Consider the following 10,111-nt stretch of genomic DNA (forward strand, 5'->3'; position numbering starts at 1 on the left):
CACAATTTGCTGCTCAAAATCCCAGAGCTGTCTTTCCATAGCTAGTGGAGAAAGAGTGGAGAGAAGACAGGGAATTCCCAAAATCTCCTCTAATTCCAAGTTCAGGCCATTCCAAAGCAAACTAGATGTAGCACCTAAGTGGTACAACAGATAAAAAGGATATGCCCTCTTCATCATTTTCACTTGAATCTGGAGCACACTAAAGAAAACATCCTGGCAGCTTCCATTCACTGGGCTTTGGTCCTTATTGCATGGAAGACTCAGAGCAAATAAACCGAATTTCATTTGGATAAGAGAAGCCAAAAGGTGCATTCCCAAATTACATCTAAAGCACTGCAGCGTCTGAGAATGCTCAGTGCATGAGACCAGGCTGGACACAGTTCAAAGTAAAGCATCCTGAAACACATACAGCATGGACATAAGGTCCCCGACACAATCTGGTGATTTCTGCAGATATGTCCCCAGTTCTTCTTAATGAAGACAGAAACAATGAGAGATCATCTGGACCTGTCCTGTAGTTTGATAGGAAGACTTTTGTTTTACTTTATCCTCTGGTTTACTTTCTTATTCAGCTATATGCAATACAACTGAGGAAATATTGCCAGGCATTCATATATTTTCTTATACTCTTCCTAGATTTGTCTCCTTTTTTTTGACACTAAGAAAGGGGAGATAACATTTAAGTGAAATCCTTGGCTGCAACTCAAGATGTCCAGATTATATTCAGAAGTCTGTAAAACTTGTAGGGTGAGTAACTAACTTGTTTGACAGCAGCAAAGTTTTTCATCTATAAAAAGGATTATAATACTTGTCTACCCTCTAAGGATTCTGGGAATATGAATACATAAATGTTGAAATTACTTTAATGAGAGATATTGTAAGCCCACACAAAATCAAAATTTAAATTTCATCTTTATCTTTCTTCATGTGTATTTAGGCAAACTTGGATAGGGAAATTTCTATCTGCAGAACTGTTAGAAGAAATCAGATACTTCAGATGACAAGAATTTCAAAGAGAAGAACCACTTCTGTCAAATTATTATGCAGAAAGAATATCTAGAAGTCCAAAAAATAAAAGATGCTGTGGAATTTATGAATATAGAACTAACTTTTAAAAAAGAAAACAGTGAATACCTGTTGATATTTCACAATTGTCTCTACCTTCAGGAACAGATTTGGGGGTCTAAAATTGCATAGCATGAAAGTGTCTACCTCTGTCTTACCTAAGTACTGGGATTGTGTAGGATTTCAGTCACAGCTTCTATTGTATCTTAACTATCATGACTGGAACTACTCCAACATGAGGGGCCAAATGCTTCCCAGAGATGTGACATGTGAGAGATGTCACATGGTCAAGTGCAAACTCTGCACTTGTTATACTGGTGAGACAGGAAGCAGGACTGTTGAAGAAGCCAGTTAAGAGGGTTTGCACAATGCTGTGTCAGAGGTTACATACTCTTCGATGCTCAGAGTTTGGCTGAAGGGAATGTCTGAGGCAGATATAGCCACATACAATTACCATGTGGGATTTTGATCTTGCTGTGAGCCATGTTCTTGAAAACTACGCTCAGTGCAGTCTCAAAAATACGTGTCAAAGTTTTCATGAGACCTGGTCCCTGGACTGCCACAGTCCGAGCGGGGAGGGGAATGGGGCCATGACACAGCACAGATGGGTTCGGGGACCAGGTAGAGATGCAAAATGGATCCTTTATTGAGGTGTGTCTGGGTTTTACTAGTTTTAGGTGGGGAAAGGGCCAGGACAAGGGGTGGAGCATGAGACAGACAAACGGGGAAGCAAATCAGGATAGGGGCACAGGCGAAAGAGGGAGGAACGTGAGAGAAAAGGGGCAAATGGAGGCTGTCTCCTCTCTGCAGCTTCTCCAGCCAATCCGCAGGAAAGCAGGGAAGTGGAAAAGCCTGAACATGCCTGGGAAATACAAATTCTGGGGAAGCATACAATGTGTATATACATAATTACTGTAAAATCTGTATCATAAAGTCCTTTCAATCACTGTACATCTTTTTCCACTTCTGAAATTTTCCCCATTCTGATTCCTGGTCCTTCACACTGGACAATTAAATAAATGTATCTTTATGAAAACAAAAACTGAAGAATTCCTGACCAATGTTAAAAAGTCAGCAATTACCTGTTGAAACACAATTGTATTTAGGACTGTTTGGGGTGTCAAGTATCTGCTCTTTTGAAAAGAATATGTATCAGTTGCAGGGTAATATTTCAGATATATCAAATTTCTGAAGGTTTCAACATTAAGACCTTCGTAGAAAATTCCTTCTAGGTGTTTTTTTTTCTGTTTCTGAAGGAGTTGAACTGATAATTTTACTGTGGTACCTTTGAGCAACACACATTTAAGTAAGTTTACTCTTAAGCTCTTTTCTCTCCTTTGGTGACTCCAGGTTTTTTTGTAAGCAGTGAGTGTTGTAACATGCTGGAGGCTATATTACGCTATAGCATTTATGTAAATCAGCACACATATAGAAACATTCAAGACCAGCTCCAGATCTCGGGAAACCTGGATATACAGGATAGGATCTTTTGGGAAATTTAATTACAGTTTTAAAGTCCTGTCATTAAGAAGTCCTTACTGATGCTGGACAGAATGATTTCAACTATCTGTCACTCTACAGCTGAGCACATCTAGCCCTGGAACAGGAAGGTAAGCACAGTAAGAATTTCTTTTTTGCCCTCTGAAAGGTATTAAGCCCTTCACTACTTTTGGGGCAAGAGGCTTTTTAACTCTGTTACTTCCACTTTGTAACTCTGAAGATTGAGTATCACCGGTATATGAGGTGGAATAAAGGCAGCGAGGCACTGCTATCTCCCTCTCCCCCTCACACACACACAGTTTTCCAACAGTGTCAAAAGGAGAGCTATCACTGATACCTAAGATTATCTGGGCATGCAATTAGGTAGAATGCAGTATCCTAAAAATCGCTTCCTGAGAAACTTTCCTGCTTTGATTTTAGTAAAGTTCATACAAATGTACCCATCATTTTTATCTCTATGGATATTCAAAATTCCACCCAGAAATTATCTCAATCAGCATATAATGAATTTTAATGAAACTGAATCACAGATCTTAACTGATAGCTAATTTTTAATTTGTGTCATGAAGCTATCTCCTGATTGCAAGTTCTGCTTACGATAGGTCCTGACCTGCTGGTATCTGGTACACTGTGGAAATCTAATGATTTTGCTGAATTTTGACATGCAATTACATCATCACAAGCTGAATACAGATCTCTCAGAAGACTGTAGTATTTTATTCTGATAACTGTAATATTTTTAAGTGGTAGGCTTCACAGAACCGCAACCGAAACATGCCTTTGATTTAAAAACTTGGAAAATTTACTTTCCTTATGGCATGAATTAATAAAGTTATGCTGTGCTCCATTATGACTTGTTAGACACCTTTATTGCCTTGGAAAAAAGAGATATATATTTTTGCAATAAAATCCATCTACCTTTCAGCGCTGTAAATCAGTAGATATGAAAACTACAGCTCACCCTTCCGGCCTCCTGATAGATTTTGGCTGCCTTGTTTTCTTTGAACAGCAAATAGGTAAAAGAAACTATATTACAGCAAAAGGTATTTCAGTACCAGTACTTTTTGATGACGCTACGGTAATAGATAGCAAAGGAACATTATGTTCATTTAAACCTTAAAGCACTACCAGACTCATGAAACAGTGTGCAAATCCTGTTAAAATGGAAGCTCTGCAGTCACTTTTCAGCCAGTCTTACCAAAGAATAATTTCTAAATTGCCCTAAGTATGATTATCAGAAATATCTCTTTCATTTTCTTTCATGGTTAGAATGTGTTGATTACATTTTCATGAAAATAAAGATAACCTAAATGTTTAGTAAGGCCCAAGGGATTTGGTTTTTAATTGTTGTATAAGGTGAAAATAATGTGAAAAATAATCCTGGTCTTGCATTTTCTTTATATCATGTTATTGAAAAGGAATGAAGAGCTTGTATTTTTTTTTGGAGAAGTCTTGTATTTCATTGGACCCTTATACCAGATGCATTATCAAAATAAAAACTTAGACACACCAGGCAGACTTAATATAATTATTTAATATTTAATCTTGTCATGTAATACTGTTAAACTATTTAAGGCTGAAATTTCATCAGATCTTTAGCAGGATTGGTCTTGGTTGAGAGATTAATAAGGGGTCTTTATCCACCATTTTCATCCCCAGAAAAAATGTTGAAAGTGTTAATGATTCACTAGGTGTTACTCTTATTTCTATGAAACTGCTGATAGAAGACAATTTCAGCATGGCAGGAGACAACATTAGCTGCTGGAAATGATACCTCTCAGCTGGAATACAAAGCAATAGACCTGGTAACCTGTAGTCACTAAGAAGTCCACACCGTTTTTCAAATGAGCAGGACTATTGTTAATCATAGCAAATTGCAAGTTGTCATAATTGTATTCTTGCTTGTTCAAATATTGCTTTGAATTTACAATCAAATATGATTCACATTTCTTTCTAAAATCAGTATTGACATACAGAGTCAGCTGCATTATTCTCTACCTATGCACACCCATTTTCAGTGGTTAAAATCATATTAGTAGACTGCAAAGCATTAAAAAAAAAAAGCATTACCCTTTGAAAATAAGAGATGATATGTAATAAACATTATATAGGAGAATGCAAGCACAAGATATATGCCCCGGAATCTGGTTATGGCTGGAATTGTGAAATTATGGTGTGATACTTTTTTCCTCTTGAAATACCCACAGGAGGAGGTGGTCTTTAACTAGTAGGTCTATTCCAAGGGACCTCGTTCACCATCTAGGAGTGATGGCTCAGCCTCTCACCATTAAAAACAAAAATTTATTTGGTCTCACTGTGTTCGGCCAGAGCTTTTCTACTTTGCATGGATCTACAGAGAATATTTCCCTACCCCCTTAGTTTTCAGAACCATTTAAAGGCAGGTAAAGAAATGTGTGCTCCAGTCTGTTCTCTATTATACTTCTGAATGCTAAACAAGACTGAGAAAGACCCATCCAGAAATGCATCCATTGATTAAGAAATAGAGGGTTTGGGCTCCAGTATCCACATTTAAAGTTAAGATTTCATGGTTGTGAATGTCATTAAGGACTGATCAACTCTGCTCCTATTCTGTGAATTTAGACTCTTGTTTATTTGGCCAATATTAGAAGGACAATAAAGCTCCAAAGAAAACATTGTTTCTGGTCCATTTCTCTCACTGTGTATATTTTTTAAAGCAAGATAAAGGCAGGTTAGGCTTGACATTGAGGTTGTTTAGTCTATTGTTCACGAGGCTTCAGACAGAATATCCAGCTTTATATTTGTCCATTTTTAAATTGTGGCATGCACTGGATGATTTTTGGACTGAAAAAAAAAGAGATTTCTATTAGATTTTTAGAGTTTAACTTATTACTTTTTCTAATCAGAGGTCATGTTCCATTCATGTGACAGGAAACACATTTGTGGAAGCAGTCTACACAATAATCAAGGTAAGACAGTATTACAGGAAAACATTTTATTTGTAGAAGTCTTCAAATAACATGTCTGCATTATTGATTCTTTTGAGATAGTATCCACAGAACCATACAAAGATTTATGTTTCTGTTTCCTGTTTGTTGTAAATTCTTAGTAAGACATAGATCTCCTCAAATGCTTAAAACCTATAAGCAGCTTAAGTAAAGAAAGGGACAGACAGGTAAAAGTTCAGAATGATGAAGGCTACATGTCAATTTAATTCTGGCTTCTCTTTTAGTACAGGTCTACATGTCAACAAATAAAAATACAAAGACCTAGAGTTATTCTGCTTCCTGAATAAATATGAATATTATCATGGGGCTATTCTGCTCATCCTTTTTCTTTCATATTGTTTAATGCCACTCCACTGTTGTCTTATCACCAAAAATTCTTCCTGGTGTCCAAAATATTCTCTAGAAATGAGTATTTCAGCAATAAGCCAGGAAAAGTTGCAGCCATTTTATGTATTCACTTGTTAGAATGGATGTAGGAAAAAGCTTTCATATTTTTGTTCTGTAATAACTGGTTAAAGAGATTTCCATAGGAAGAGAAGCTACATCCCAGTAGGTGCGCAAGAAGGAGGAGGTAGGGGAGCTTTGTCCCTATGTATAAGACTGCAGTCCCAGAGCCATAACCTTAACTGGGAATATTATTAATTTTTAAAAATATACAAGACTCCAGAAGTTCTGTCCAAAGAACTTTTGCAGAGCCTTTGGTACTTAACACCTTGAGATAGCCTAAAGAGAATCTACTGGCTTTTCTCATGAGACACTTTTAATTTTAGGAGGAAATAAGGATCTTGGCAAAAGTTTAAAGGGCTAACATACAATCAAGTAGAGCATTCCACAAAGCACTGACCCAGCACTGACCAACCCACGCAGAATCCAACCCACTGGTTTTAAGTTGCCCAAAATATTAAGTAAGTAAAGAAAGAAAGAGACTAAGAGAAGGAAAAGGATTAAAGATATACAGAGAGAAGACATTAAGAAGAAAATAAGAAGGAAGAGATTAAGTGAAGAAACAGATTATTAAATACTTACCACCAAAGAGTCCTATGGAAGTCCAGTTCCACATAGCAATGGCAGACTCCAGAGAGGAAAAGATGAGATGGAGCCCATGTGCTCCTGTATTTATGTGTTTTGGCGACCGTGGCCACTCCTCCCAGGCAGGACATCCGGCAATGAGCACTCAGTGCCCTCCAGGCCGGAGTGAGGGGTGATGTAGGCAATCAGACCTGGGTTAGGAGTTGCAGGGGATGTGGTGTGGGCAACTCCCAGGCTGCGCTTTTGACCGACAGCTACTCCAGGTGGGCTCCATGAGCCCTGCCATATGAGTTCCGAGGCTACCCTTCACCTCGAACACATGAGTTAGTTTGGACCCAATAATAAAAGAATACATTTAAATGATCCAATGTCTCATGCTATGCTACTCTGAAAACTCAAAACTTTGGATTTGGGAATACACAAAGAAGTCAATGATGTATATGCTAAGGAAAGAGGCCTTGCTTGAGGATCTTCATTTAAAAATGGGGTGATAGAGAGGAGCTGATGAGCCTAGCCCAACCTGAGGTGAATCACATCAGTTTGATCCCCTCTAGAGATCCATAAAATAGTTGAGAATGTCATTGTGAAAGTTTTACTCAGCTACAAGAATTAATATAGCTGTTCATTTGAAGAGGTCACCAGTAAGTTCTAAGCTAAATATGTCTGTAAAGTCTTCATTGCAGATCAGCTAGGTACTCTTTTCTGAAACATGAAATGTGAAGAAATTCAAATTTTTTTAAACAAGTTTGAGTTTTTGAAATTCTAATGCAAAGCTAGTGTAAAAGAGCTTTTGAAACAGCTCAGTTAGTGTGATATTTTTCTGTAAGATCCTGGAATCAGGGAAAATGGCAACAGTGATGTACACAGTTGCTTCCTTCATCATACTGAACATTTACAACTTTAAAAGGGGATTCTGCATAATTACTTGCCCTAGTTATAGGCAAAGAAGGAGGGGTTTAGCATTGGGTGGGTATGACTAATCATGTATTCTATCCTATTTCATCATTTTTGATGGACTGTCTCTTTCAGCATGGGAAGCAGAACCGTTTTTTCCTGGTCTGAGTTGCAGAAGGGAATGGACAGGCCCCTTTTAAAGCCAGAGGGTAGAAACAGAAGCACCATCATCGTCATTTTCCCAGTGAGAGAGAGACAACCTCTTCACTGCAAGTTGGGGTCACTCTGTGAGTCCCAGCTGAAAGGAGAGCCACCCCAAACCTCGAAAAACCACTCTACTGCTTTGCAAATCAGGCCCCATGTTGCAGCCACCCCTGCTACAGGTTAGAGCTGCTCCAATGGTTTAAACCGTTTTCGTCTGTATCTTTGTAGTTATGGCTGTTTCCTTTAGTAAATTGTTATTCTTACTTATATTTCCCCGTATTGCCCCTTCATTACAGGAGAGGGCAGGGGGGAGGAAAAAGACCAAAAGGGGAGTGACTTATTCAGAGTTCCAATTCTCCAGTGCTTGTCCAAAACCACCACACTACTTCAGTTATTATTTTACTTCTGGTAAGAAAATTATGTACTAATATCATCCATCATTCAAAGTTGTCTTTTGCAACAAATATTTTAAAAATTATAATCTGTATTAATCAGTTGCAACATATAATTTAATTTCAGGGCATATTTAGAAGAAATAGTTTCAAAAATGATTGAGGAGTTAATTTGAAACACCTCAAAATAATCATCAGATAACGCTGAACACTTAAATTTGTAAATGTAGGCCCTTTTTTTGAGTGATCTGTAGTCAGTAACTTTGAAATCTTGCCCAGAACCTTTTATTGAGAGAACTTTGTCCTCTGATCAACATTTCTGTATATATTCTTTTTTAAATTAAGTATTAATAAATAACTTTGAAATAAACACAGTACACACATTTTGCTTTCTCTAGCAAAACATTTCTATTTTAACATGCTATTTAGATTTTTGTTTACTTTTATGAAGAACAAAATTTAGAAATCTGTGCAGACATCTAGTTCAGTGTCTGCTTATAGTAAAACCACTGAGTAGCCATGACTTGATGCCAAGACACTCACTTACAGAACCGATGTATTCATTTTACTATGCAACTTACTAAAATTTCCTAAATCATAGAATCATAGAATGGTTTGAGTTGGAAGGGACCTTAAAGATCATCTAGTTCCAACCCACTGCCATGGACAGTGACATCTTCCACTAGGCCAGATTGCTCAGAACCCCATCTCACCTGACCTTAAACGCTTCCAGGGATGGGGCAGCCACAACTTCTCTGGACAACCTGTTCCAGTGCCTCACCACCCTCACAGTAAAGAATTTACCATGAATCCATGCCATATGTCCTGATAGAAAATTAGAAAAATATAATGCTATGAACATAGATAATACAAATAGGAAATCAGAATACAGATCTTTTAGGAAGCTAAAAACAAAGGCTTATAGCAAATTCTGCTGTATTTCTTCACTGATAGCAACTATGATGTTTATATCATTTGAGCATGAGAAAAACATGGAGAAATTAATCAAAATCTAATCAGTGATATTACATTCCATGTTTGGTAGGAATTTGAATTACTCAGATTTTGTTATTTTTGGCTGATAATACCCTCCCAGTAATATTGGTTTAAGACTTAAAGTTTTCTTGTTTAAATATATCCTGGGAACTCTGGTATTCTCAGTGCAATGAGACACCCAAGTAAACCAAGTCCTTCTTGCTGCAGTAGGGTAGCATCAGTGCATCATCTCCTATTAAATAGCTATAGGTATTTGGGATAGGAGGCGGCTATCCTTTGTGTTCCTCTACAATCAGTGGAGACAGACACGTCAACACTGGGCATTGCCCTCTCAGAAGATCCTCCTTTAACAGCCAGAGAGAGAGGAAGAGACTTAAACCAGCAGGGGGATGGAAGGCAGTTACTGAAGCTGCCAATTTGATCACCCACATGCTACATATACTTCATGACTACTTGAGAACTCAGCCAAAATTTTAGCTTTGGAATACCAATAAACTAGTGGTACATACCAAATGTGTGGTTTGATGAGTTTAGCCCCTTGATATGTTATAGATAATGCCTTCACTTTATTAGTATTTAAAATTATTTATAAAGAAACTTGTACATCTCTTACGCTGCTCATTTATTGTGCTTATTTACAATTGAGAGTCTGCTGGTTGCTTAGAGAATGTTTATGGCATAGTTTTCCTCCAATACTTGAAAAACAGTGCAATGTCTTAGCTCAGTATTCATATGTACTAAACACTTTTCTTCACATAGGAATAATTGTTGTGATTTGAACTTCACTTTCATTGTCTACTTGTGACAGAAAGTTCGCTGACAGAAAAAAACACCCCAGTGTAATATAACCAGAGTATTCATTTAAAATGTCATTTGAATACATCCAGAAACATTTTCACTGTTTGCCTGTCTTGATTGAGGATTCAGTAATGTTTATTCTTATGAAAAATATGCAGGTTTCTACATACTTCTTGGCTACTTGAACAATTTTGTTATGCAGTTTCTGTTCTGAAAAAATACTTATGCTGTGACTCACCAATGTCT

General features: G+C 37.4%; 1 long non-coding RNA gene across 1 annotated transcript; it reads left to right on the top strand.

Annotated features, from left to right (window-relative positions):
* Positions 1–2,527: 2,527 nt before the first annotated feature.
* Positions 2,528–7,947, top strand: LOC127461893 (uncharacterized). The gene is made up of 3 exons (XR_007900226.1): positions 2,528–2,675; positions 5,476–5,513; positions 7,611–7,947. It is a non-coding gene; the product is annotated as an uncharacterized LOC127461893 (long non-coding RNA).
* The last annotated feature ends 2,164 nt before the right edge of the window (positions 7,948–10,111 follow it).

The sequence above is a fragment of the Manacus candei genome, unplaced genomic scaffold (genome assembly GCF_025592945.1).
Source record: "Manacus candei isolate 608988 ecotype Guabito, Panama unplaced genomic scaffold, ASM2559294v1 h1tg000114l, whole genome shotgun sequence".
NCBI lineage: Eukaryota > Metazoa > Chordata > Aves > Passeriformes > Pipridae > Manacus > Manacus candei.